Consider the following 27,874-nt stretch of genomic DNA (forward strand, 5'->3'; position numbering starts at 1 on the left):
TTGTAACACTAGACAGTGTGTTTATGGGATATGTTGTCCATGTGCACTTTGGTATGTAGGTCATACCATTAGAAAAGTGAAGAGTAGGATTGCCCAACATTTAAGTAATATTCGGTTAGGAAAGCAGGAGACACCACTAGTAGCACATTGGGTTAAGGAAGGACATACATTGGAAGAGTTACGATTTGTGGTGTTAATTAAGGTACTGAGCAGGAGCCGAGGGGGGGGGGGGGGGGGGGGGAATGTTGCACGACAATTGCTATGGTGAGAGCAGAGAATAATATTTATGTGGAACACTGTCGAGCCATGGGGTCTAAACAAAGAGGCTGAGTGGCTGTATGTGTGAAGGTGGGAGGAGTTTGGGTAGTATTAACAGGTTGAGAATACCAGGTTCCACTGTGCCTGTGCCGGCGTCTTTTGGCTGAGCGTGTGAGTTTGTGGAAGGTGGAATGCCTACCTATCCTGCATCCAAGAGTTGTTTATATCTTCTAAATGTGAGTACTGGGTAGACTGATTTATAGCAGGAGGGGTATGTAATTATTAAGAAAATCATAATGGATCACCATGTATGTTGGTTCTTGTAGGACCCGACTCCTGATGATGTTGTTATAGCGAAACGCAGACTGTGTTGAGTCTGGGGTGTGTTGTTCGAGTGGATGTGGATTAAAACAAGTAACGGAGAACTCAAAGATTTGGAGTGAGATATCTTCAAACAAGACTACTTGACTATATGATTTGGAAAGGAGTACAGTATACTATCAAGTGATTGTTGACGGAATACTGCGGAATGGAACTATTTGCCAAGGCATAAACTATGAGTGGTCAACATGGACGATTAAAATGGTAGTTGATCTGAGTATTTAGCGAGTAGTTAGGATTTGATTGTATTAGTGAGTTTTCATGAAGGGTATGTGTTAGGTTGGTTGATGGCATGCATGGTGAGAGTGTATGACGGAATTAAGTTATAGAGCAAAACAAATAGACTGTAATTTTTGAATACAAATAGTGATTAATAAAATGTTTCAAGTATAACTGACTACTTGTTTAATATTTGCAATGAATATACATGAGATTTATTTGTATACAATGGAGGCAGTGCATGCAATAGATCTCACTTATATTATCAAATGATGAAATTGTGACCAAAAATTCTTCATCATTGGTCTTTTATGTACTAACTAGTAAAAGAGGCCCGTTTCTGATAGAAATGAAATGGGCACTAGCAAGGTTCCATGCCCCCCTCCCTCCCTCCCTCCCTCTCTCTCCTCCGAGTTCCAACCCCCCTCCCCTCCGAGTTCCATGTCCCCCTATCTCCCTCCCTCCCTCTCCTCTGAGTTCCAGGGCCTCCTCCCCCTCCCCTTCGAGTTCCAGGACCCCCTTCCCCTTCGAGTTCCAGGACCACCCCTTTGAGTTCCAGGACCCCTCCCCCTCCCCTTTGAGCTCCAGGACCGCCTCTTCCCTCCCCTTTGAGTTCCAGGACCCCCCTCCCTCCCCGTTCCATGCCCCCCCTCATCCGAGTTCCAGACCCCCGCGCCTCCCTCCCTCTCTCTCTCTCCCCTCTGAGTGCAAGCACGACCTGTCCGCCTGCCCCTCGCCTTCCTAAGTGCCGGCTGTAATTTAAAACCTGTTACCTCGTGGTCCGGCGACAACAGTGAAGTGGAGCAGGCACGGCGCTTCAGACTGCCTTCCTGTGTCAGCTCTGCCTCTGGTCCCACCCTCATTTCCTGTTTCCGGAAGGGCGGGACCAGAGGCAGAGCTGAGACAGAAGGGAACGCAGGCTGAAGTGCCGCTCGCCTTCATTGCTGACGCCGGACCCCGAGGTAAGAATTTTTAAATTCTGGCCGGCACACAGGAATGTGAGGGGCAGGCAGAGGACAGGTTGTGCTTGCACTCGGAGAGGAGAGAGAGAGAGAGAGGGAGGGAGGGAGGCGCGGGGGTCTGGAACTCGTAGGAGAAGGGGGCTGGAACTCAGAGGGAGGACAGGGGGGGGAGGGAGAGGGGCAATTCTCCCGCAATTCTCTACTCACCTCCAACGTTCTGTGGCTGGCTGGTGCTGGCTTCCCTTCCTTTTCACTGATCCGCCCTCTGACGTCATTGCGAGGATGGACCAATGGGAAGTGTGTTACGAACCCAGGTATCCAGATGGAGAACATTGGAGGTGCAAATTATTATATAGGATAACTTGTTCTTATTTTGTTTCTTTTTAAAGACTTTATCTCCTTTTCTAAACTAACTGTTTAAATATTATGTGAACTTATCTTTGTCAGCTCAGGGGCTAGTTGTCAGAAATGACTCATGTTTCACAACTGCTGTTTCAAGGATGGACTCCCTTGTATTTAGCCAGACCTCATTTGCTGACTACTATTATATCTCATGCATGTTCACTGGGGAAATCCTGAAAACCCGACTGATTGTGGTCCTCGAGGATAGAGGTTGGACAACCCTGATCTAGATCCTCTCTCCTGATTTTTGCACTTCTACAAGCCACATTTATTATTGGCCAGAACCTAACAATACACTGTGGTAGGGATATTGCAGCTTGTCCCATAAAGCAATGAACCAACTACTAAAAGTATCAATATTTAGTGATAGCTGGTTCCCATATCTGTGGCTGCATTCTGAATATTGGCAATTAGAGGATGCTAACCATGACCAAGAGGATAAGTAGTTTTAGTTGCAGCTGATATTCAAAAACATAACTGCTTATAAGAGTGTCCGCTTAATTAGGCCCAATTTAACTGGCTATCTGCTCATGATAACCACTGATATTTAAAATGCTATGTCACTAATTTCCTTAAAGATATTCAAACATAGTTTGCCATAAATTGAAAATCTATTAAAACAACAACAGACAATGATTTCAATTTTGCAAAAGTCTTCTTTGTAATTGGACAGCATGATGATGATAATGAAGATAAAAACGAAGATACAAGTGATGAATTAGCACTACTTCTAATGCAGATTATTATGACAATAATGATGATAAAGTATTCTTTGCTATATGGAAGTCAAGTGTTTCAGAGATTCCCCTTCATCAATTCCTGTAGACCTAGTCCAAAGACATAAGTAATATTGCAGCCTGGCTTGATTTGAAGGAACTTCTTATCTGACTGAACAATCCACTTTCTGCTAGTGTAGTTGTTGAACACCTTTTTTTTTTTTTTTTTAGCTGTGCTGGATTAATGACTCACAAAAGCACTTGCATGAGTGATAGTCATTTTCAAAGTTTAGCTTTACTAAATGCAAAGTGGCTTGAATTGTAGAGCAATAAAGTTGTTGAGCTAAAATGTTAACAACAGTTGCATCCATTGCAGTTGTGGTATTTTTACTTTTTACTTAAAAAGTATTATATTAGGCAATAACTTTTTGTATTTTTACTTAAGTAACTTTTTAATGCATTCATCACTGTACTTTTACTTAAGTATTTTAAGTATTAAAATATACATTTATTTTTACTTTTAGTTAAGTACTTTGAACAACACTGCCTCTCTGTGAAATAGTAGAAATTAAAAAAAGCAAGTGCCATTGCATTCCACAAAAGAAAGGAACAAGTTACCACATACCATCTTTTTCTTTTGATGTACGCACAGGAATAAAAGATGTTAAATGCTCCCATGTTTCAACCTAATTAATGTCTAAAACTAAAAAAACTTTGTACTTATAAATAGTAACTCTGATTCTTGAGCACCTGATTCTTATAACATGCCTGTTTTGGTGGCCTTTTACTAGGTGAAAACATCTCTGCACGAATACAGGGAGTCCCTATTACCAGCCCCCTCTGAATGATACAAAGATAACAATGTAGAACTAATTACTACTCTAACCAATGAAATCAATACTTCCTCTGTGTACATCCATATGCTGCACAAGCCTGCATGTTTGAAAATATAAGTGAGATCAAATAAAGATGCTACCACCAATAAAGAATGACAACATGGATGCAGCAGCTCATAGATTTGTTTGCTTTATTTTGGGTGTATGGAGATGACAGCTGTGTGGGGGTGAGGGAAAGGGAGACCAACCTCTTTGACTTCAGCTTTTTGATGTCATGCTGTCTCCTGTCACAATTTAACCTTCTTGTGCTGATGTGTGTTGGGGGTGGGGGGGTGCGTACTGGCTGCAGGGAGATAGAAGCTAAGAGAAGATAAGCAAGCTGGTTGCAATTTTTGGTGAACAAACATTCCTATCAGAACAAGCTGCTGGTCATCCCATGGAAAATTTTACATTGGGGTAACTTTCCACTGGACTGATAGTCTTTAGAGAGGACGTCACTTGTCTGGCCTTAAGACTGAAAAGTTGCCATATATTTGATGCTCTTAAAGGTATTCAAACATAGGCATGGAAGAGTGGCCTAGTGGTTAGAGCACCAGTCTTGCAATCCAGAGGTGTCCAGTTCAAATCCAATTGCTGCTCCTTGTGATCTAGGTCAAGTCACTTAACTCTCCATAGCCTCAGGAACAAACTTAGATTGTAAGCCCTCCAGAGACAGAGACTTATCCAGTGTACCTGAATGTAATTCACCTTGAGCTATTACTGAAAAAGGTGTGAGTAAATAATAAATAAATAGTTTGCCATAAGATGAAAAACTATTAGAACAGACAACAATTTCAATTTTGTGAAAGCCTTCTTTGTAATTGGACAGTATGATGATGATAATGAAGATAAAGATGAAGATGCAAGTAATGAATTAGCACTACTTCTAATGCAGATGATAATGACAATAATGATGATAAAGTATTCTTTGCTATATGGAAGTCAAGTGTTTCATAGATTTCCCTTCATCAATTCCTGCAGACTCTGTCAGAAGACATAAGTAATACTGTAGCTTGGCCTGCTTTCAAGGAACTTTTTTTGTGACTGAACAATCCACTTTCTGCTAGTGTAGTTGTTGAACATCTTTTGAGCTGTGCTGAATTAATGACTCACAAGAGCACTCGCGTGAGTAATAGTCATTTTCAAAAATGTAGTTTTACTGAAAGCAAAGTGGCTTGAATTGCAGAGCAATAAAGTATAAAAACATTTACAATGGTTGCATCCATTGTAGTTGTGATACTTTTACTTTTTACTCAAAAAGTATTATATTAGGCAATAACATTTTTTACTTTCTCTTAAGTAAGTGTTTTAATATATTCTTCCATTTCCTTCTATTCACTGCTACTGTACCCATGCCCACACCCTCCAGGACGGCATCTCCCATTTTCCTTCCTTCCTTCCTTCCTCCCTCCCTCAACCCTCTTCCCCTGAATCTACCTTTAATTTGTGTCAAAACTTGCTGGGCGGTGGCTGCGGCGGAGGCAGCGATTCATATGCCTTGCCCTGCTGCTGGCCCGACATTCTTTCTCTACTGCAGTGGCCTGCCCTCTCTGTTGTAACTTCCTGTTTCACTGAGGCAGGCTGTGCAGTAGAGAGAGAACATGTTGGGCCAGCGGCAGGGCAATGCCTGTGAATCGCTGCTGCCACCTGGCAAATTTTGAAACAAATTAAAGGTATACTCGGGGGAAGATGGTTTAGGGAGGAAGAGGGGAGATGCTGGCCTGCTGGGTGGGGATGGAGGTGGGGGGAGTGGAGAGGAGAGGAAAATGGGGGAAGAAAGTGTGAGAACTATTGGGCTCGGAGTACTAGAAAGAAGGGACGAAGGGAGAAATGTCAGAGGTGGAAGGGAGTGAGGGAGAAATGTTGGACTCAGGGAGGGAATGGGGAGGGGGAGAGAAGATGTAAGACTTGAGGATGGGGTAATGGAAGGAAGGGAGGGAGAGAAATCAGATTCATGGGAGGGAGAGGGAGAGATGACCCTGGGGGAGGGAAGAGGGGGTGGAGGAGGGAAAGGGAGAAGCAGGGATAGATGGGGAGGATGAAGGAGAGAAAGAGATGGACTCAGAAGAGGGAAAGCGGGCTGAAGGGGGAGAGGGAGAAATGGACTCAGTATAAGGTGGAAGGGAGCAAATGGGGAGAAGGGAAGATGGGGACAATGGAGGTGGCAGATGGACTTGGAGGAGAGTGGAGAAGGAAATGGGAAGATTGACTTGGGGGAGATGGATGGGGAAGGCAGAGGGGAAATGGATTGGGGGCAGAAGGGGAAGAGATAGAGAGATGTCAGATGAGGTAGAAGGGAGAGAAGGAGAGATGTCAGGGGTAGAAGGGTTACAAGGGTGAGATAAGAGATAATGAGGGGGGATGATAGGAATGGTGGATCCATGTGGGAGAGGCCATGAGAGGGATGTCAAGGAGATGAATGAGAAGAGGATAGTGAGTACAGAGGGTAGAATGTGATAATGGAGAGCAGATGAAAGGTAAAGGAATAGAAGTATGGAAAATATGAGAGCTAGGGGAAGAGAGAAGATAAAAGGGAATAGGAGGACGGGAAATGTGAGAGCTAGAGGAAGAGAGAAGGAGATAGAAAGTTCATAAGTAGACAAAGAGTGAAAAGGAATAGAGCAAGAGGGTGAAATTTGAGTGGACAGAGGCAGAAAAGGAAAAACAGAGGAGAGATCTAAGAGAAAGTTTGATGTGTCAGAGACAGGTGCAATGAGGAAAGAAGGAGAGAAGAAGAAATAAAAATTGGTCAGCAGCTACTGGAAACAGATTTAGCAGAAGACAGGAAAGCAGAAAAAAGAAACTCGGACCAATGTGATGGAAAAAATAAGGCCCAGGCACACAAAGGTAGAAAAATATGTTTTATTTTGAATTTATTAACTGAAGTATGTTATCTTTGGGAAATGTGCATTGCAGATGTTTATGTATTGTGTTCAGTATAAAAGGAAATGTATTTGTTTCTTCAGTGTTGTTTTGTTTTACATGAATAGATGTTTTGGTGTTCTGGCGTCCAGTGTAATATTTGTAGTGCTGCCTTCCCAGATTATGTGGCATAAGGAAGAAACAAGCAGCTGCATCAGACCAGTTCCTCCTCCTCTACTGGCCTGAACTCAACTGCTTGTTTATTTAATTTTTGGATTTTGCTCACACCTTATCTAGTGGTAGCTCAGGTGAGCTACATTTAGGTACACTGGGTATTTCTATGTCCCTGGAGGGCTCATAATTTGATTTTGTACCTAAGGCAATGGAGGGTTAAGTGATTTGCCCAAGATCACAAGACACAGCAGTGAGATATGAACCAGCTACCTCTGGATGTCAAGACTGGTTCTCTAACTACTAGGTTATTCCTCCACTGAACTGCATAGTTGTATGGAGTCTGTGTGGTTCAAATAAGCAATGGACGTAGGTTGGTATAGGAAGAGGAAATGGTCTGATGTGCTGCTGCTTTCTTCTTTTGCCCCATGATCCTGGAGAAAGACATGATAAGGTGGGGGGCAAGGAGAGAAGGAATAGAGAAAGGTAAGCATTGGAGGCTAAGAGGAGAGAAAGAACTAGGAAGCTGGGGAAAGGGAAGGAGTTCAAGCCAAGTTGGGGTGAGAAAGAAATGGAGATGTTAGAGCCTGGAGAGTGAATATCACTGAGGAAGGAAGACCCTGGGGAAGTGGTCAGGCCTTATGATTGGGGAAATTCTGCACAAAAAATTACAAATAATGCAGAATTTTTAAATATTGCATATAGAATTTCCCAAAATGTTTTATGTATAAACTAGTAAAAAAGGCCCGTTTCTGACACAAATGAAACGGGCGCTAGCAAGGTTGTCCTCGAAGTGTGTATGTTTGAGAGAGTGTATGTGAGAGTGACTGTGTGTGAGAGAGAGAGTGAATGTGCGAGTGTGTGTGTGTGTGTGAGAGAGAGAGTGAGTCTGCGTGCGAGTGTGTCTGTGAGAGAGAGAGTGTGTGTTTGAGAATGAGAGTGTGTGCAAGTGCGTATGTGAGACACAGTGTGAGAGAGTGTGTTTCACACAGATACAGTGTGTGCGAGAGAGTGTGTGTGAGACACAGACTCTGTGAGACTGAGTATATGAGACCAAGAGAGTGTGTGAGTGACTGTGTGACACATAGAGAGTGAATGTGATACAGTGTGAGACATTGAGTGTGTGAGAGACAGTGTGTGAGAGAGAGAAAGACATTGACTGTGAGAGAGAGTGTGTGTATGTGAGACAGAGATACCTCGCCCCCCCTCTCTGGTGTCAGGCCCCCCTCCCTCCCTCTCTCTGGTGTCAGCCCCCCCCCCCCCTCTCTTTGGTGTCTGAGCGTTACTGTGCAGGACGCTGAGCTCTGGCTGTGCTTCAAGGAACTGACCAATCCTATTTAATAGAATGCACCTCCAACATTCTGAAGCCGAGAAACCTCGTGTGGTTGGTCACTTCTGCTTGTGATGAACCCGGAAGTACGTGATGTCAATTCAGGAGATGGATACAGAGAGCAGGAATGCCTCAGCCATGCAGCCAGCTTCAGAATGTTGGAGGTGCGTTTTATTATATAGGATTTTCATTTTGTGCCAAATTCCCCCAGTTCTTGCTGTTTGTATCATAGAATGGGTGCTATTGTTGTATGACTTGTTTACTAAATGTATTGAGTTTGGATCTTCTTCAGGTTTTGTATTCATTCACAATGGGTGAATGGGTGGTGAGGGGGGGCACATGGGCCCTGGCCAGGCTGCAAATGCATCTCTGTTTCTCTGTCTTTGGGGTTCTGCTACATCCACTCTGTTGTTGTTGGTTTGTTTTCTATTTAAGTTTATGTCTACATATTTATTTCTAGTTTGTAGCTTATTATTATTATTGCTATTATTATTAATTTTTACTAAGTGATTGCCTTTGTTTTCCTTGTATAAAAGAGATAAGAGATTTTGTTGTATAAAAGAAATGATGAATATATAGGTTCCATATAGGAATCTGAAGCAGCCTATCTTTTCCAGCTGGAAAAGAGCCCTTGAATGTCCTCTCCTTAATAAAAGACACTCTCCCCACCCCTGATCCCCCAGCTAGGTTGTGGCACCCACCAGCAGCACAGGGCTCAACCCTGGTAGAATAGACTAGACATTTTTCTTTTGTATGTGGTTCAATGCATCAGGCTGTTTGACTTTGGCTTTATGTGCATATAATATATAGATATTGTAAAGGGGGTGCTCTTCTGCCGCGTGCTGCTGGATTCCCGGAACAACTCTGCGGACACCGGAACTCAGGATCAAGAAAGTTTTATTAGCAGGGGGTTTGTAAATCCCCAAACCTTGTTACAGTGTACACCCGGATAAGGCCCCCAGGCCTTACCCCCCCCCCCCCCCCTTGTTCAGAGAAAAAAAAAGTACAAAACAAAACATAGAACAACAATCCTCAGGATATCTTCTCCTCCAAAATAAACACAGTCCTTGGAACACAGTCTTTCTACTCACTCAGGATTTATCAAGCCCAAAGGAATCCTTCAGCCACCTTCAGTTCCACTAGTGTTCAGGCCCCCTATGGGGGTTTTAATTCTTCCCTATTCAAAAGGGTAAGTCACCGTCCCACAGGGCCCAGCAGGTCTCTCCTACTGCCCCATAACTCAAAAAAATACATCATTTTCCAATGGCTCTGCCCTGTCAATAATAGCCAGCCACCTGCTTTCTCCTCTCCCAACTGGTATACCTCTAGGTGGGGGTAGGGCTGGCAGTTTCTCCGCCTTCCAACTCTCAGGGCCTTCTTCAGTACCTTCAGGGACTATGCAGAGCAACCTTGGCAGACTCCCATTCCATGGAAGCCGGCTCTTCCTCCTTAGGCTGCTCTAGGGCCAGGCTCCTTCCTTCCTCCACATACTCCATGGCCTCTCTCCCTTCATTCGTCTCCTCTCTCCCCTGGTGATCCAAAGCCTCCAGGAAATCTGCTCTCCCCTTCTCACAGCTGGGGGGAATTATATATTGATGGTGAAGCCAGGGAAACTGAGCTTCATCCTTCTATCTCCCCCTAGTGGAGAAAGGAGTACCTTGCTTACTTCACCTCGAGCCTGGGCTCCCCCTAGTGGGAAGGGAGTTCCATTCCCTATTTTCCGGCCTCCCCTTCTCTCCTCCTCTTACAAGGGCTTCTGGGATCTGTAGTTCAGGACCTGACTGCTTCTTTGGGGAATACAGAATGTTAGTCTTGTCACAATATATGGCTCACATATGTATTTTCATGATTTCATAATAAACTTAATTTAATTGTATTCTGTGACTCCCAACCCTCCGATTGTAGTTTTGAGGAGGGGTGGGGGGGGGGCACCATCTCATCCTTTGCCTCAAGCAGCAGATTGCCTTGGTCCGCCCCTGGTCACAGCCTTGTCTTACATCAACATAGGAGGAACAAAGAGTGTATTTCTAGCACAGATGGTGCGTCTTCTTTTTCAGTGGTTTCAGCATCTCACATAGTGGGTTCACTGAACTCGCAAACGGGTTTCCTCAGCAGAGTGTCTCTGTACCCAGGGGAATGGCAACTGTCAAAGACTGCAGTTCACCTAATTTCCACACATTTGTGTCGAAAGATGGACGCCCTTCTCTTTCGAAAATGAGCCCACTAGTGACTGCAAACCTATCAATGCACAGCACCAAATCTATTAAGATCCTATCACTGCTGTTATTAAAGGAACAGATACTTTGCCATCTGTCCAAAGCAATACTGCCAGAAAACTTGAAGTAGTTCACAAAGAGAAAGTTCATTTAAATTATTGCTAATGGTACTGCCTGGATTATGTTAAAGTAGGAACTCAGTGTGAAGGATGAAAGCAGTGTGACCCACTGACATTCATTCCACAGTGCCACAGGCATAGGCAGTGGGGAGGAACATAAAGATATGTGAATGTTAACTACTGCTTTTAATAAGGATTTCCTCATGTTGCAATACACTTGATCAGTATTTCATTTTTATGAGATTTGCAGGTTTGTAAGAAGTACATTGAAATTGAAAGTTTTTGTTCTATATACTTTGTAACTCCTGCATTCTAAAGTTCAACCTTGCCTTGCAGGCTTTCATTATGAACTGTAATTCTCATATAAAATGATGTATTAGCCATTAGAAAGGCAAGAAATAGCAATTAATAAATAGGAAAGGGACCCATCTCTACTTATCTGAATGATACCACACCTGAAGGCATAAGGAGAGCTATCAGTAGGTAAAAGGAACCATGCATACATTCTTGCACAGAGAATGTTCCAGCATGTATATAGTAGATGACGGCAGAAAAAGACCTGCACGGTCCATCCAGTCTGCCCAACAAGCCAAACTCATATGTGCTACTTTTGTGTATACCTTACCTTGATTTGTACCTGTCCTTTTCAGGGCACAGACCGTATAAGTCTGCCCAGCACTATCCCCGCCTCCCAACCACCAGTCCCGCCTCCCACCACTGGCTCTGGCACAGACCGTATAAGTCTGCCCAGCACTATCCCCGCCTCCCAACCACCAGTCCCGCCTCCCACCACCGGCTCTGGCACAGACCGTATAAGTCTGCCCAGCACCATCCCCGCCTCCCGCCATATATATGCTATACTATATGTTATACGAAGTGTAACTTATCCCAGGAGGATAACCTTAAAACATACCACTGATTCTTTAAAAAATATCAAGGCTTGAGTAGAACATATCTGGTGATTGCTGTCATTTCCAGGATTAGATTTGCAGTACTATTTCTTCCATTTACTTGAAGGTGACTTAAAACACAAATGCAGTGAAAGCAGTTACATGTTACTCAGTAGAAACTCACGCCTTAGAAATGTACAAATAGGCTTTTCCATGGGGTTTGTGACAACAGTTTTTTGCTAACACTAGTCTTACTAAGCTGCTGGATCAGTATACAGTCAACCCTTCAGTAGCTAAGGGTTAACTGTATACTGATGCAGCTATGGTAGCAATGGTGAGAGAGCTTATTGAGGAAATATTAGTGGGCTGAATGTTGTTAATATTGAATCTGAAGGTGGTCTAGATGAACTACAGGGAACCACCGCTGGAACTTTGCCAGTTTCAAACTGCTAAGAGGGAACCACCGTTGGAACTTTGCCAGTTTCAAATTGCTAAGAAGCACTTGGGATTAACTACTGAACAACAGAATCAGTGGTGTGCTGGAGCAGGCTCTCACAGGCTTGCAAGAGCCGGTTGTTAAAGTTTTTAAGAATTTTGGGAGCCGGTTGTTAAAGTAGGGCCCTCCATGGCTACTTTAACAACTGGCTCCCAAAATGTGGGCTTGGACCCCCTGCTGAATTATCTTTTACTTTGCTGGTGAGGATGCTGATCCCTGCCAGCCAAGTAAATAGACTACTGCTGCTCCCCGCTCCTTGTTTCCAGTTCTGGGCAGCAGGCTGGGACTTCTCGAGCATGTGAGAGAAGTTCCAGCATGCTGCTCAGAGCAAGACGTTGGGAGTGGTGGCAGTCCATTTATTGGCTGCCAGCAGAGGTATGCCTAGCGTGCCCGCACGAAGGGAGGGAGGAGATAGAGGCAAGTGTTGCTCCCCCCCCCCCCACCGGCCACTCCTGGCCCTTCCAACTGCAGAGCTGGCTACGTCCGGAGAAAGAGCCTGTTGTTAAAAATTTACCAGCACACCCCTGAACAGAATCTTGGGGTCATTTTTTATTCAAAACCAGTCTTTAAGCTCCTTGTGTAGAAAATGGTAACTACAACCTTTAACAATTGAAACTTTTCTGGTAGTTGAAGTATTTATTATCAACTTTAATTAAGATGGAAGGAGGGCCACACGACAGCTGGCATAGTTAAAAGATGAGGTGAGAGCGGCTATTATAACAACAAGAACATTTTTCAAAAAATGGGAAAAGGATCCAAATGAAGCAAATAAGAAACACCAAAAGCACTAATAAGACAGATGCAAAACATTGATAAGGAAGGGGAAAAAGAGCTACAGAAAGAAGCTTTCTGTAGAAGCAAAAACTGATTATAAAATCTTTTTCAGGTGCATTCAAAGCAAGAAGTCTGTGAAGGAGTTGGTTGGACCACTAGATGATCAAGGGGTAAAAAGTGTACAATAGGATGACAAACTCGTAGCAGAAAAACCTTTGCTTTGATCTTTACTGGGGAAGATTTAAGGGAATTACCCCTGCCAAAAATGGTATTTAATGGAGACGACTCAAAGGAACTGAAAGAAGTTTCTGTTAACCTAGGGCAATTTGACAAACAAAAGAATAGCACATCTCTTGGACCAGATGGTATAACCGTGAGTACTCAAAGAATCAAAAAATTAAATTGCAGATCTATTATTAGAAAGCTGTAACCTAGAATTAAAATTGTCTATGTACCTGAAGATTGGTGAGTAGCCAATGTAGCACACAAAGGAATCACTTTGATCTGGTTGGTGTAAAGTTTTTGATCACTAAAGTAGGTGTGATAAGTTTGTAGTTTATCACCCACTTATTGTACTTTTACCCCTGATGCAGCCTGATTGGCGAAACATAGCCTTGTGGGATGTGAATTTTTTAGATTTTTCCAAGGGTTGCAGTTATTTAATAAACTGAACTTTAATTTCTTCTGGTTTGTTGCTTTGCTGATCCACTATACTCTTATTCTTTGGTTGGTGTGGATCCTTTTGCCTCTCTTGTTTGTTTGGTGTTCAAGCTGGGGCATAATTCTGGCAATATTTTACAAAGTCTCTGATGAAAGGAAAGCATTTGGAAAACATGTATAAGTGTAACCCAGGTCGCTTACCTGGGTAGAGCTCTGGGGCCCAGGCCACCAGTCAGGTAATGCTCTCACTTACTGTTCCAACTCCGCAGCCAGCATTCAGTCATTTAAGCTTGCATTGGTTCTGGAACTCACAGTGGGCTTTAGAAGACTATTATTTAGGTCCAAGTTCCTATCAGCTTTACAAATCAGGAACCAGACCACACTCTGGAGGATTCTCAACAGTTGAAACATTTATTAACTTGTTAACTGGTAATTCTGCTGTATTGATCTCAAAAAAAGTCCATGTTATTCCAATTTATGCTTTCAGATGGTCATAAGCACTAGTTCTTATTGGGTTGTACACACATGCAGAACCCAAATTCTATCCTGTAGCCTGCTTTTTCCCCAGAATGGATTTATGCTTCTGATGTACTTCAATACCATCAAAAGATGACACTTCTAACCATCCTCCTTCTTCGAGGTATCACCTCGAAGATTGCTGGCCCAGTCATGGGTAGACCGGTATCTTACCCAAGCCTTGGTTTCAGGTTGGACTCCCCTAATCCACCTGAGGTTTGGTTCCTTTTCTGACTGGTGCAGCTCAGACAGTTCTCTGCCCCTTAAATCCAGTAGCAATACAGGACCCTCTTTTGCTTTCCACGGGTCACCTGGCAGGGGCTATAGTCAGTTAAGCCTTCAAGCACCAAGGACAATCTTTTTTTTTTTTTTCCTGAATTTCCCTTTTATAACCTCTGAGCTCCTTCCGGGTCCTCCAGTCCAGTGGCATAGCCACAGGTGGGCCTGGGTGGGTCAGGGCCCATCCACGTAGGGCTCAGGCCCACCCAACACTAGCACATGTTTAGTGGTAGCTGGTGGAGGTCCCAAGCTCTACCAGCTGAAGACTTCCCCCTGATGGTAATGAAAACGCTGCTCTCCATGATACTGCCAAGGTGGAAAGAAGCATTTTCCTGCCAGCTGAGATATCTTTTGGTGGTGGTGGTGGTGGTGGGGAGAACATTTGGTGCCCACTTACTTCTTGCCTGGGCCCACCCAAAATCTGTTGTCTGGCTACGCCCCTGCTCCAGTTACTCCCCTAATGACTTGCTGCCCAGGGTTCACTCAGTCATAAATCTCAAACAAACCAAGGTTTACATAAGGATAGACATGTTGAACAAATGAGTGGCAAAAACTCAGCAACTTTCGATTGGAAATGCCTGCCTTTTCACATGCAGATGGCTATTATACAGCTTACACCAATAAATGGCATTGCTCCCATGTATATCCTGCCCGATTTACAAACCTATAGGTATAAGTGCTATGAATTAAGTACCGAGCTGCTATTTTCTCTCTTTTTCTCATTTTAGAGATTGAAATAGTTGTTGACTTAATTCAATGTGTAAAACCCTGGTCCAAATGAGCACTTTTAAATATTAGTGCATGCTTCTGAGCAAGTGCAACACCTGACTGAGAAATTTGTTCCCATAAAACAAGTATTCCTGCTGTAAAATAGGGAATGGATGTGTAGATTTTTGGCCTGCCCAAGCCATGCCCCCTTGAAATACCTACCATGCCCTCTTGAAATCTCTGCTGATGTGGATCTCCACATATAAATTGGAGTTTTCTGAAGTTGCCATGAACATGAGTTTGTAATATATACATGTAAATGCTGCTGTTTCCATGTGAAGGTGATTCTAAAATAACCTCCATAGAATGATGGTGTTGCCTTGGTTACTAGTCCCATATAAAGTAAAATTGAGAATTTGCTCTTTAATTTTTAAAGTTGCATGAGGTGAAGGTCAAGGTTTCTTTCTGAGATCATTAAGCCTGTGAAAGCCCTGCAACTGAGGATAGGGTGATTGCTTTTAGCTGTACCTTCTTTGAGGCTAGCACACCTAATAGTGACATGAAGTTGCATCTTTTCAATAGCAGGACTGAGGCCAAGGAAGAGATCAGGAATATTTGACTTTCAGAAGCTGAATGCATACTTGCTTGCCCAGGCACATAGATGAGTTCCTAGGGTGGGCGGCAAATTAGGAGGACGATAGCTATTTGTATGTATTGGTTTTACACAGCAGTTAGATATGCTTAAGGTAATCCACAGAGAATGGCATTGTTAGATCTGCAAAATAGAAATGATAAATGAAATGGGACGAAGGAAAATTACTTTTTCACACACATCATCTGATAAGGAAACAAGATTCAGGTTGTAGAATTGGCATTGCTGGTGATTGATAGATATGGTGCTTTGGAAAGAAAAAGAGAAAACAAATTGATTTTCCTCAGCCAAGCTGAGCTTTGTGATATCTCACTATCACTTGCATTCATTTTCTTAAATAAACATCAGGGAAAGGGCACATACAAACTGACGAAATAATCTGAGGTCACATCTTAGTCTTCTTTTTTCTAAATAGGGTAGGATTGTCTAGCTATAGGGTGGATGGAGAGAATTCGGCAGCATTACAGTTTTCTTTTTTAGGAAATAAATACAGAAAGAATTTTATTTTTTTGGTTTGTTGTTTTAATGTTTTATTTATTTGCCTGCTTTATATATTTGTGTGTCATTTATATTGGGCTCAATATTCAAAATGATTTAAATGGTCAGGAGAGGCTCGTTAGCGCCTAAGTTGAAACTGGTTATTTTGGGGGCATTTCAGGGGGGTGGGGTGGTGTCAGTACTTAGCAGGTTAAGTGCAGCACTTGTGCCTGTGTTTACAAAGGCATGCTATAGGTGCGTTAGCATTCTTAACACGCGTAAAATGCTAACGCATATCAAACGCTGACGCACCTATAGGAATATATTGGCGTGTTAGCATTTAATGCACCTTCACTTTATAGGCTTGTTAAAAATGCTAACGTACTTTAGTAAACATACCCCTTAACCAGTTAAGATAACCACATAAATGGAACTGCATAAAACAGTCTTATCTTCATGCAGCTATTCATAGCCAAATATCTCAGCGGCACCATATACCCAGAAATTCAATTCCAGAGCCCAGACATGGTCCGGCACCTAATTAATTTTATTTATTAAAAACATTTTTTAAACCACTCTATCATACAAATCTAGGTGGTTTCCATAAGTACATAAGTATTGCCATACTGGGAAAGACCAAAGGTCCATCAAGCCCAGCATCCTGTTTCCAACAGTGGCCAATCCAGGTCACAAATACCTGGCAAGATCCCAAAAAAGTACAAAACATTATATACTGCTTATCCCAGAAATAGTGGATTTTCCCCAAGTCCATTAATAATGGTCTATGGACTTTTCCTTTAGGAAGCCGCCCAAACCTTTTTTAAACTTCGCTAAGCTAACTGCCTTTACCACATTCTCTGGCAGAGTGAAGAAATATTTTTTCCGATTCGTTTTAAATTTACTACATTGTAGCTTCATCGCATGCTCCCTAGTCCTAGTATTTTGGAAAGCGGTAAACAGATGCTTCACATCTACCCATTCAACTCCACTCATTATTTTATAGACCTCTATCATATCTCCTCTCAGCAGCCTTTTCTCCAAGCTGAAGAGCCCTAGCCACTTTAGCCTTTCCTCATAGGGAAGTCGTCCCATCCCCTTTATCATTTTCGTTGCCCTTCTCTGTACCTTTTCTAATTCCACTATATCTTTTTTGAGATGCGGCGACAAGAATTGAACACTATATTTGAGGTGCATTTGCACCATGGAGCGATACAAAGGCATTATAACATCCTCATTTTTGTTTTCCATTCCTTTCCTAATAATACCTAACATTCTATTTGCTTTCTTAGCTGCAGCAGCACACTGGGCAGAAGGTTTCAACGTATCATCAAAGATGACACCTAGATCCCTTTTTTGGTCTGTGACTCCTAACGTGAAACCTTGCATGACGTAGCTATAATTCGGGTTCCTCTTTCCCACATGCATCACTTTGCACTTGCTCACATTAAACATCATCTGCCATTTAGACGCCCAGTCTCCCAGTCTCGTAAGGTCCTCTTGTAATTTTTCACAATCCCCCCGCGATTTAACGACTTTGAATAACTTTGTGTCATCAGCAAATTTAATTACCTCTCTAGTTACTCCCATCTCTAGGTCATTTATAAATATGCAAAAAAGCAGTGGTCCCAGCACAGACCCCTGGGGAACCCCACTAACTACCCTTCTCCATTGCGAATACTGACCATTTAACCCTACTCTCTGTTTTCTATCTTTTAACCAGTTTTAATCCACAATAGAACACTACCTCCTATCCCACGATTCTCCAATTTCCTCTGGAGTCTTTCATGAGGGACTTTGTCAAACGCCTTCTGAAAATCCAGATACACAATATCAACCAACCCACCTCTATCCACATGTTTGTTCACCCCTTCAAAGAAATGAAGTAGATTGGTGAGGCAAGATTTCCCTTCACTAAATCCATGTTGATGGTGTCTCATTAATCCATGCTTTTGAATATGCTCTGTAATTTTGTTCTTTATAATAGTCTCTATCATTTTGCCTGGCTCACATACATAATAAAAATCATTACAAGAGACACACTATTCTTCAGACACAATACAAATTAAAATATATAGTCCAACTGATCGCTGCTGGCTGAATATCAGGCCCATTGTATGTTAAATGGGATTTTTTTTTGTAAACCTTTTTGATCAATTCTTTGAAATGGAAAGGTTGTTTAGAATTTTCCATAAATAAATAAACAATTGTGAAGTTGAGTAAGAAAGTCAGTGGAAATTGTTATACTATAAAAAATTAAATTATATTGATGCAAATATATGGAGAGTATATGTAATTCTCCTAGCCTCTGCATTGCATTTGATGGTAACGACAATGGTAACGACAATGTATATACAATCCTGAACCTAGTTGAACTATGGAACCAGTTATCTAATTATGGTGATTTTATAGCTGCTCACATGGGTGAAAAGTACACACTTACTAGAAGAGTAATGAGAAAACTGAAAAGAGATATTGCAAGGGAAACAAACCTTCATTTACTATGTTACTATCTTATGTTACTATGTTAGGAAAGTATACAAGTAAGAGTAAAAGAGAGGTTTCTATGATTTTCAAAGGAGCAGATGACATGGTATGTGTGGTAACATGGTAGGCCTGGAGCCTGGATAAAGCAGAGCTACACAGTGGGTTAAGGTGAACAAAAATATCATTATCCAACTTATCTGTTAATACGAAATGATTATGTCATAACCACACTGTAAGCCACTTTGAGCCTACAAATAGGTGGGAAAAGGTGGGATACAAATGCAATAAATAATAATAATCTATCTATATGTTCCATATTTGCTTATACCTTATGCTGTTTATTAAATGCTCTATTACATATTGTAATGGAGCATACTATGCCATGCCTAATACCTTGTATTGTTGTTTGAATAGTTTTACTGTTGTAATTGTCTATTGCCTATGTTTGACTTCAAAATAAAATATAGGGGCATTACCTTAGAGGGGTCCTAATTGCCAACTGGGTTCCCATCTACAGTTAGAATCTATGTCCATGCTGCTCTTACTGAGCCCTCATAAAATTCCCCATGGTTCCCTCCCCAATCCATTCAGGTAGACTGTCTAAGGAGTCTGAGGTACATTTTCCCCTGGTACTGGGTCCTCATCAACTGCAGCTCCTAAATGCAGGGTATAGCGGGCTTTGATCCTTGTGACCATGGGCAAGTCACTTAACCCTTCATTGCCCCAGGTGCAAAAACTTAGATTGTGAGCCCTAGAGACAGAGAAAGTACCTACATATAATGTGTACAGTACTGTGTATGTCTAGCAATGCTATAGCAATGATTGTTAGTAGTAGTATTAGCAGCACTAGTGGTAGTGAATAGGCATTGATTCCACCACATTAGGGTGCTATGGTAAATCTAAAGTTGTTATCCATGGGTGAGGGTCAGGGTGCCTGCTGGAGGGGCTTTCTAGGGTGGTTTGGGTTACAGGATGTAGTAGCTTCAGAAGGAGGGAACCACATGGTGAGCATATGCCCACACGTGGGAGCAGGGGTCAGAACAGGTTCTGCATTTAGGAGGAATTCTTTCATGGGCTACCACTGGAGGGCCATCAGCTATGAGTACCAACAGTAGAAGGGTTGCTGTTGCAGGTTGCTTGCTGTCAAAAAGATCATTGGGGTAGCTGTCAGGGGTGATCTGGGTGAGTGGGAGGTTGCCATGGGGAGGGCTGCTGTTGTGGGGGTATGGTGCTGCAGGGTGGGGTATTGGATGGCAGAGGGGATGGTCATAGGAACCACAGACAGTAAGGAGGAAATAGTTGGGGGACTCAGATATTGGGATTTACAGCTGCTCATATGGCGGGCACTTAGACGAGCCTCAGAACAGGTGTAAATTCTAACATCTTGGTTTCCCATACAAACATGGATTCCCTATGTCTATATTGTAGTCCCTCTCAGATCACTACCTCTCTCTACCCTCCCAAACCCCCTTGTCATATACACATACTCAGCTTCCCTACATGTGAAGGCCCCTGTTCTGAAATAGTATTTAAACATCCGAGCCTCTCTAGATGTTTAAATAATGCCATTTACACATGAGGATGCTTCTAAAATAGCCATAATAGCATGTGAGAGAAGGTGCCTTTTTCTAAGTTACAAAACCAGCAGTTGGCTGAAAATGAATTGCTCAATTTGGCTACTTTACTGGGTATCCAGATTGATCTGTGTGCTATAAAGTATGATATCTACATTAAGGATGCAAAAAGGGATGCTTGAATCAATTTAATCCACAAATGGGTTAAAGCCTTCTCATCCTATGTGTTGTGACATTCATGCTCCCAAACTTTTTCAATGCCAACACTGGGCCTGTTAGCACTATATCTAAGTGTACTTTAAAGACAGGAAGTAACCTTCAAAGATGATATTTTTTACATGTCAAGATAATATCTGGTTCGTCGTCTAGGTCTCAGAAGAGTATCTGAGCCCCAGGAATACAGTGAGTCACCTTCAGGTACTTGAAGTAATGACATAGTTGTAGGTTATAGTTAATCTGCATATCCTGAAAAGACATTAAATTCTCATTATGCAACAAATGGTCCAAGACTCAAATGCCTTTTTATTACCAAATTATCCACGTTAACATTTCCCTTGAATTTTTAAAGTATGATATCAGATAGGGCTCAATTGGAATGCACCCAAAGTGCCTCTATTCACCAACTAATACACACAGAGCTATATGAGAATCATAAATGATCAGATACTATTGAAGAAATTAGGGTAACATCATTCCAGTCACTATTCTTACTCATAAGACACTACATCTTGGTACTCCACAATATCTAGCAACTTCAGTCATTCCTTACATCCCATCCCGGAATCAGCAATCTCTGGATTCCAATTATTTGGTACTTCCCTTCCCTAGGCAAGCCCATTATGAGGCAACTCGAACTTCCGCATTCTTTTTCTTAGCCTCTTCCCTTTGGAATAGCTTACCTGGTGATTTGAGAGCTGAGCTTTCCTTACCTAAATTTAAAGCTAAACGTAAGGCCTATTTCTTTTCAACAGCTTCCGGATTGGGTCCCAGCTAGGACTAGACCTGTGAGTTTGAGGCATGGCCCTCCCCCTCGGCTCCCTCCTAATCCCCTTTCTTACCCTCCCTCCTTTGTTTCCTGTCTTGGTTTACGTGTTATTGTAGATTTATGATTGATTCTTTTGTATCTCAAATGGAGTTCTTTTCTTAAATTTATGTGGACTCAAATTTGATTATATTGTAAACCACTTTGACCTTCTTTTAGCTAAAGCGGTATATCAAGCCTCTAAATAAACAATATTTCTATAGGGATGGCCAGCCAGAAAATTTTCATGTTGTGTTGTTTCCCGTGTCTTTTCCAGGCATGTTCATTTTATTCATTTTCAAATAGCCATTTTGTTATCACGGGAGCAAAGCCGTCATGTACACACTGTTCCTGATAGTGCACACACCATTCACACATGCACAGTGGTTCACGCATGTGCAATGGTTTGAACGGGTGTACTATCAAGAAAAATGTGCACATTCTTTCAAAAGAGTGTGCCTCTCTGCAAGCAGTGCACACTCTTTTGGAAGAGTGCACACTATTATTGACAAACAAAAAAAAACACAAAATGGCACCTTTCTCTGCTTGATTTCTTTCATTAACAATATGCAATGACATGGAATATGTCATTGATATTTCCCATGTCATTGCAAATGACAGCTCTTCCCTACTTTCAACTCTTTTACCTGGACAGATCTCTGAAGAAGCAATCAGGAGTACTCCTTCACTCCTTCTCCTGGTCAGAGCAGTGGTGTAGTCATGGGGGGGGGGGGGACCATTGGACTTGGGACCCCTCCAGAATTGGAGCACCCCTTTACCTTTGCTGGCGGGGAAGCTGAATACAGTGCCATGGCTCCCCTCCTCATGGTACTTCCTTAAGGCAGAAGTCCCAGTGTCAGCAGCTGAAGTCGGTGCCAACATCTGCCTTAAGGAAGCAGGGCATGGAGGAGGGGAGCCGCAGCACTGTATTTATTTGGTTGGTGTTCCTCAGCATCCCTGCCAGCAAAGGTATGTTTGGCTAGCGGGTATGTGCGGGAGGGGGGAGAGAGAGGAGGAGGAGGAGGAGCAATGCATTGCCCCCACCCCAGTCCACCCCTGGGTGCCCTCATAATTGAAGGGATGGCTACATCCCTGGGTCAGAGAATTCCTCCTTGGAACATTGTATCAATTCCCTTTTCAACCTTAGCTCATAAGAAAATCTTATTACATAGTGAGGACACCAAAATCCCCATTTCACTGGTAATGTCTCTTTCCTCAGAAAGAGCTCCGTTTACCAAATCAAGTTTATTAAAATTTACTATCCTGCTCTTTGGAGTACCTTCAGGGTGGCTTACAATCTAAAATATGAGAGAAAAGGGGACAACACAAAGACAAGATTCAGATATGAACTATTAGAGCAAAAGGGAGAACTATAATAATTGATAGAATAGAAAGGGGAGGAAAAAATGATAGGGAGTGCCACAGGCATCTTCCAGGTACCTCCTGTCTCAGCTGCCGCAAAGAGAAGTGCATCTTTAAACAGGTACGTTTTGAGATCTGTTTTAAATTTGTCCAACGATGTCTGAAGGCAAAGAGAGACTGGCAATAAATTCCAAAGATATGGCCCCTGTACATTGAATATACTAGAATATGTCAATTTTTTGGGAATGTACATGAGCAAGAAATATAACACATAATGCTAACTGTGCTGATTTTCTACGCACAGAATGCTAAAAGAGATAACAGATCACATTTTGCATTTAAGTAGCTGTGTTTGAATTCCTTGCATATTCTGAAGACAGCTTGCACTTCTGTGTCATTACTATGTGCTGTTTATTTTTAGTTTTCATTTGTTATGTGCATAGAAAAGTGCCTTGGTTTATTGGGAACTATTTATTAAGAAAAAAATGAAATTCCTTCACAAAAGTGGAGAAGCTGCCCATACTGATCAATCAAGATTCATCTTTTATTCTCTGGGAAAATGAAACAAGGAATCTGACTGGTCACTCTTGTGGAGAAGTTTCCTTTCTCCTGTATTAGACCCGTCTGTAAGACTCATTGTTCATGTTTACTCAGATTGTAAGAACAACAAACCAGCTGTCAAGGGGCCAGACAGTTTATATGGGAGTGAAACATTACTGTGTCTTGTTCTGAATACCATTTTCAGTGATTTGTACATGTTATATATGTTGCCAAGTTAGTTAACTAATTTAAAAAATGTCCGTTTCAAAATCTCTGCTGATCAGACCGGCAGATTGGTGGTCGGGGGTACTCAGTTGATACTTGTTAGACTTAGGGGGTACTTGGCTTGAAGAAGTTGGGAAACTGGAGTCTAGTGTGTTTATGAATTACAGATCTCTCGATTGCTAGGTACAACTAATTGACTGTGATGTGCTGAACAAAGTACACATACAGGACAGTAAGGAATAAGGTGACAGAAAAGATAAAGATGTTGCTCAGCATTACTTTGTGTCGCTTCCCACTCAACCAGTTTCTAACCTAGTCAATTACTGTAGGGCCCATCCTGAGAGCACTCAGTTTATTTACAAATAGCCTATGCAGAACTGTGTCAAAGGCTTTGCTAAAATCTCAGTACACCACATCTAGCACTCTCCATCGATCCAACTGTCTGGTTACCCTGTCAAAGAAATTCATCAGATTTGTCTGATAGGACCTACCTCTTGTAAAATTGTGTCGTCTTGGATCTCGCAGTCCACTGGATTCCAGAAACGTCATTATTCTCTTAGAAGTGTTTCCATTAATTAACTCACCACAAAGGTTAGACTAACCGGTCTACAGTTCCTGACCTCCTCCTTACTGCCACTTTTGTGGAAAGGGACCACATCTGCCTTTCTCTAGTCCTTTGGGACCACTTACAACTCTAGAGAAGCATTGAAAAGGTCAGAGAAGAGTCAACAGAACTTCAAGTTCCTTCAGTATCTTCATTGTTTGAAATGATCTCTGGAAAAATATTTGCATATTTCTACACCTGGTAATTTGGGTGGATTCTTTTTCTGAGTAAAAATATGGGTATTCAATTGAAACTTCAAAACTATTTGTGTAGTACTTAACCTCACCTAACCTGTACCTCTACTAGGCACACCTACCCTACAGGAGGTACAAGTACAAACAACATGGCACCAGGGGCGTATCTGGACCCTGGCGGTAGGGGGGGCCAGAGCCAGAGGGAGGGGCACATTTTAGCCCCCCCCGACGCCACCGATCCCTCCCCGCCATTTCCTGACCCCCCCGTCACTGCCAGACCCCCCCTCACCACCAATGACACTCTCCACCCCCTCCCGCCGCCGCCAACCTTCCCCCGCTGCTGTCACTTACCTTTGCTGGTGGGGGACCCCAACCCCCCGCCAGCCGATGTCCTCTCTTCCATGCAGGCTGCAAGTTGCAATGCTTCCTGTTCTTCTGAGTCTGACGTCCTGCACGTTGTACGTGCAGGATGTCAGACTCAGAAGAACAGGAAGCGTTGCAACTTGCATCCTGCACGGAAGAGAGGACTTCGGCTGGCGGGGGCTTGGGGTCCCCCGCCAGCAAAGATCGGCGACGGGTTGGTGGTGGGCGGGAGGGAGGGGGAGGTGGAGAGGGTCGATGGTAGGGGGGTCCAGGGCGAAATCTGCGGGGGCCCAGGCCCCTGTGGCCCCACGCAGATACGCCCCTGCATGGCACTATACATGTGGAGAGTCATTTTATAACAGGATGCCTAAAGGCCATATATGAATATAAGTTTTTCTTCATATTCTCTTTTAGCCTTTCTTATCAATGCTTTGCATCTAGCTTCACAGTGCTCATGTAAGCCACATTGAGCCTGCAAATAGGTGGGAAAATGTGGGATACAAATGCAATAAATAAATAAATGCAGTGTTTTGATAAAATAGAGGGTCAAAATCCAAAAGGGTTTAATGAAGCAGAGAGTCTCCTGTTCGGTTAAACCCCGCCTAGCTGGCCAGTAAGAAGTTAGTGCTGCTGAATATCTCCAATAACTGGCCATTCCCTAACCAGTTAAGTAAAGGGCAGTCCGGAGGTGGAGCTCGGGTAGAACCAGCAAAATTCAGTCCACTAACGTTGTGTGCCAACTTAACCAGACACCAGACTGAGGAGAGATATTATAGAGATCTATAAAATGCTGAGTGGAGTGGAACGGGTAGAGGTGAATCACTTGTTTACTCTTTCCAAAAATACTAGGACTGGGGGGGGGGGGGGGGGGGGACAAACAATGAAGCTACTAACTAGTAAATTTAAAGCAAACTAGAGAAATTAGTTCTTCACTCAACATATAATTGCTTAGCAAGGTTTAAAAAAGGTTTGGATAATTTCCTAAAAGAAAAGTCTATAAGCCATTATTAAGATGGACTTGGGAAAATCCACTGCTTATTTCTAGGATATGCAACATAAATCTGTTTTACTGTTCTGATATCTTACCAGGTACTTGTGACCTGGATTAGCCACTGTTGGAAACAGGATACTGGGCTTGATGGATCTTCAATCTGTTCCAGTATGACAATGCTTATGTTCTTATGTTAGTGCACATACTCGGATATTCAATGCCAGGCGCCATGCATGCCCTAACACTAAATAGCTGGAGTTAGTTCAGCTTGTGGCTGGAAATGGCTTATAAGCTGCTTAGTACTGTGGATTGAATATTACTCCCTGGGTTGCTAAAATCAGCCATTGTAGTGTATAAATCCTGGTGCATGCATTTACTTCTGCTTCAGAGCTGGCCCTACCACAGTGGCGTAGGAAGGGGGGGGGGGGCAGTGGGGCGGTCCACCCCGGGTTCACGCCGCTGGGGGGTGTTGACTCTGCTGGTTCACTGCTTTCTCTGCCCCGGAACAGGTTACTTCCTGTTCCGGGGCAGAGAGAGCAGGAAACCAGCAGAGCCAACGCAGCTCCCAGCGACGTGCACTCGGGGTGGAGTGGCCCTCCCGCCCGCCCTCTTTGGTAAGAATGCGCTCCGGGGGGGGGGGGGGTGTGCTCACGCGCTGAGGGTGGGGGGTACGTGCGTGCGCCGTGGCGAACCGCCCCGGGTGTCAGCCACCCTCGCTACGGCACTGCCATACCATTAGGCCACCTGAGGCAGGGCCTCCGGTGGCACTCTTGTGTGGTGGTATCACCCCTACCCTTCTATCCCTAACCCCCTTTCCCAAAATTACCTTTTTCTTTTCCTTTCATGTTTTTCAAAAGAAGGTGGCGGCAGCGACTGCCATAGGCATCCCAGCCACCAATCCTGGCTCCTTCTCTCTACTGCAGGCGGCCTGCCTCTCTGATGTCATTTCCTGCTTCCTAAAAGGCGGGCTGCCTGCAGTATAGAGAAAGAATAGAAAAAGGTCATTTTGGGGAAGGGAGTTGGGAGGGAAGGGCGAGGGGGCGGCGGTGGCGGCAGAGGAGCTGGGGGGGGGGGGCAGCTCATTTTCTGCCTCATGCGGCAGATTGTCTTGGGCCACCCCTGGGTATCCGTGTAAGCGCTTTGTTGCCATGTGTACTTATACACATATCCTATTAAGAAAAAAAGGCGCTGATGTATTTTATGGAAATACTAGCACAAAAGGTAACATACACACGTGTATGTTTTCAGATGCAAGAACTTATGCCAGCCATAGAGCTGTTGAAAATGCGGACACCTAGGTGGGGGAAATACACGTATAAATCATATGTTATCATTTACACTTGCAAGTGTGAACCCACCCATGCTTTGCCCCAAACTCTACCCATGTGAATGGCCACCTGCAAAGTATTGTACACACCACTGAAGACTGAAGCATACTTATAGTGAATAGCTGGGTTATTGTCATTTACACACATCTCTGTTCACATAAGCAAATAAATCACTGGAATACCGGCATTTATGTACATATTTGCTATCTGTACCTAGACAGACCTTTATAGAATTAGCCCCTTTGCTCTTAAATAATCAATCTTTGTTATAAAGACCCATTGCTTTTTCTCTCTGATACAGCCCCCTTTGGCATCAGTGTTCTGTCCTCCGACTGCCTCGCACTAGTTTATAACGTGATCCTAAAATGTGTGTAATGCTTTTACTGTTATTCTCAGTCTAAGGACTATCATTGCTGCACTTTCTCACTGCAAAGATACATGAGCAATGCACTGTTGGTAATGTAGTTCACAGGTAGTGCAACCGCACTTGTTTGGCTGTGTAAGAACTGTTACCACTGGTTGTGAGGCTGCCCAGACCTCCTCTCTCTCTCTGCCAAGCTTGGCTCTTTTGTCTTCCTGCTTTCATTTCCTGGTCATTCTCAATATCTTTGTCCTGGGAGGTCAGCCAGGCAATGACCTTTCCCCCCAATCGAGAGCCATCCTCTAGGGCCACCCCTTGCTACCTGATTGCAGGCTCTGTCCCTATTGGTCTCTATCTGCTCCTCCCTGAGTCTGTGTGAAGCCTCAACACCTCTTTGTTCTTTCAGCCATGAGGCATTCCACCACCATCTAGCCAGAGACATGGAGCATGGATCATCTTATTCCAGACAGCTCTGTCCTGCTGAAACTCCCTGTAACGAACCTGGCTTTTTACCTTGAAAATATCTCCTCCCTAATGAGATATCGCACATTCCAGTTACCCAGCTTTGAACCATTTCTACCTGTTCAACTATCCTTCCCCCCTGCAATATCGCTACCTCTCCTCAGATCTCCACCCCCAACAACTCTCAGATTAAGGAGTCTCTGTGTCCTGGAACAGCACCTCAGAACATCTATCTGTGAGTAAATTATCTGTGATTTATTCAATAAAAGAGACTTCATAAAAATAATAGAGACTTCGGGTGATTGGTGTGCCAAGGTTATACTCCAAGATATTGAGGCCTTAAGTTAACAAGCCTCGAGAGTCTTGACAATCAGTGAGACATTCTAATGCTATAGGACCTGA

The sequence above is a fragment of the Microcaecilia unicolor genome, chromosome 2 (assembly GCF_901765095.1).
Source record: "Microcaecilia unicolor chromosome 2, aMicUni1.1, whole genome shotgun sequence".
In the NCBI taxonomy this organism is placed as follows: domain Eukaryota; kingdom Metazoa; phylum Chordata; class Amphibia; order Gymnophiona; family Siphonopidae; genus Microcaecilia; species Microcaecilia unicolor.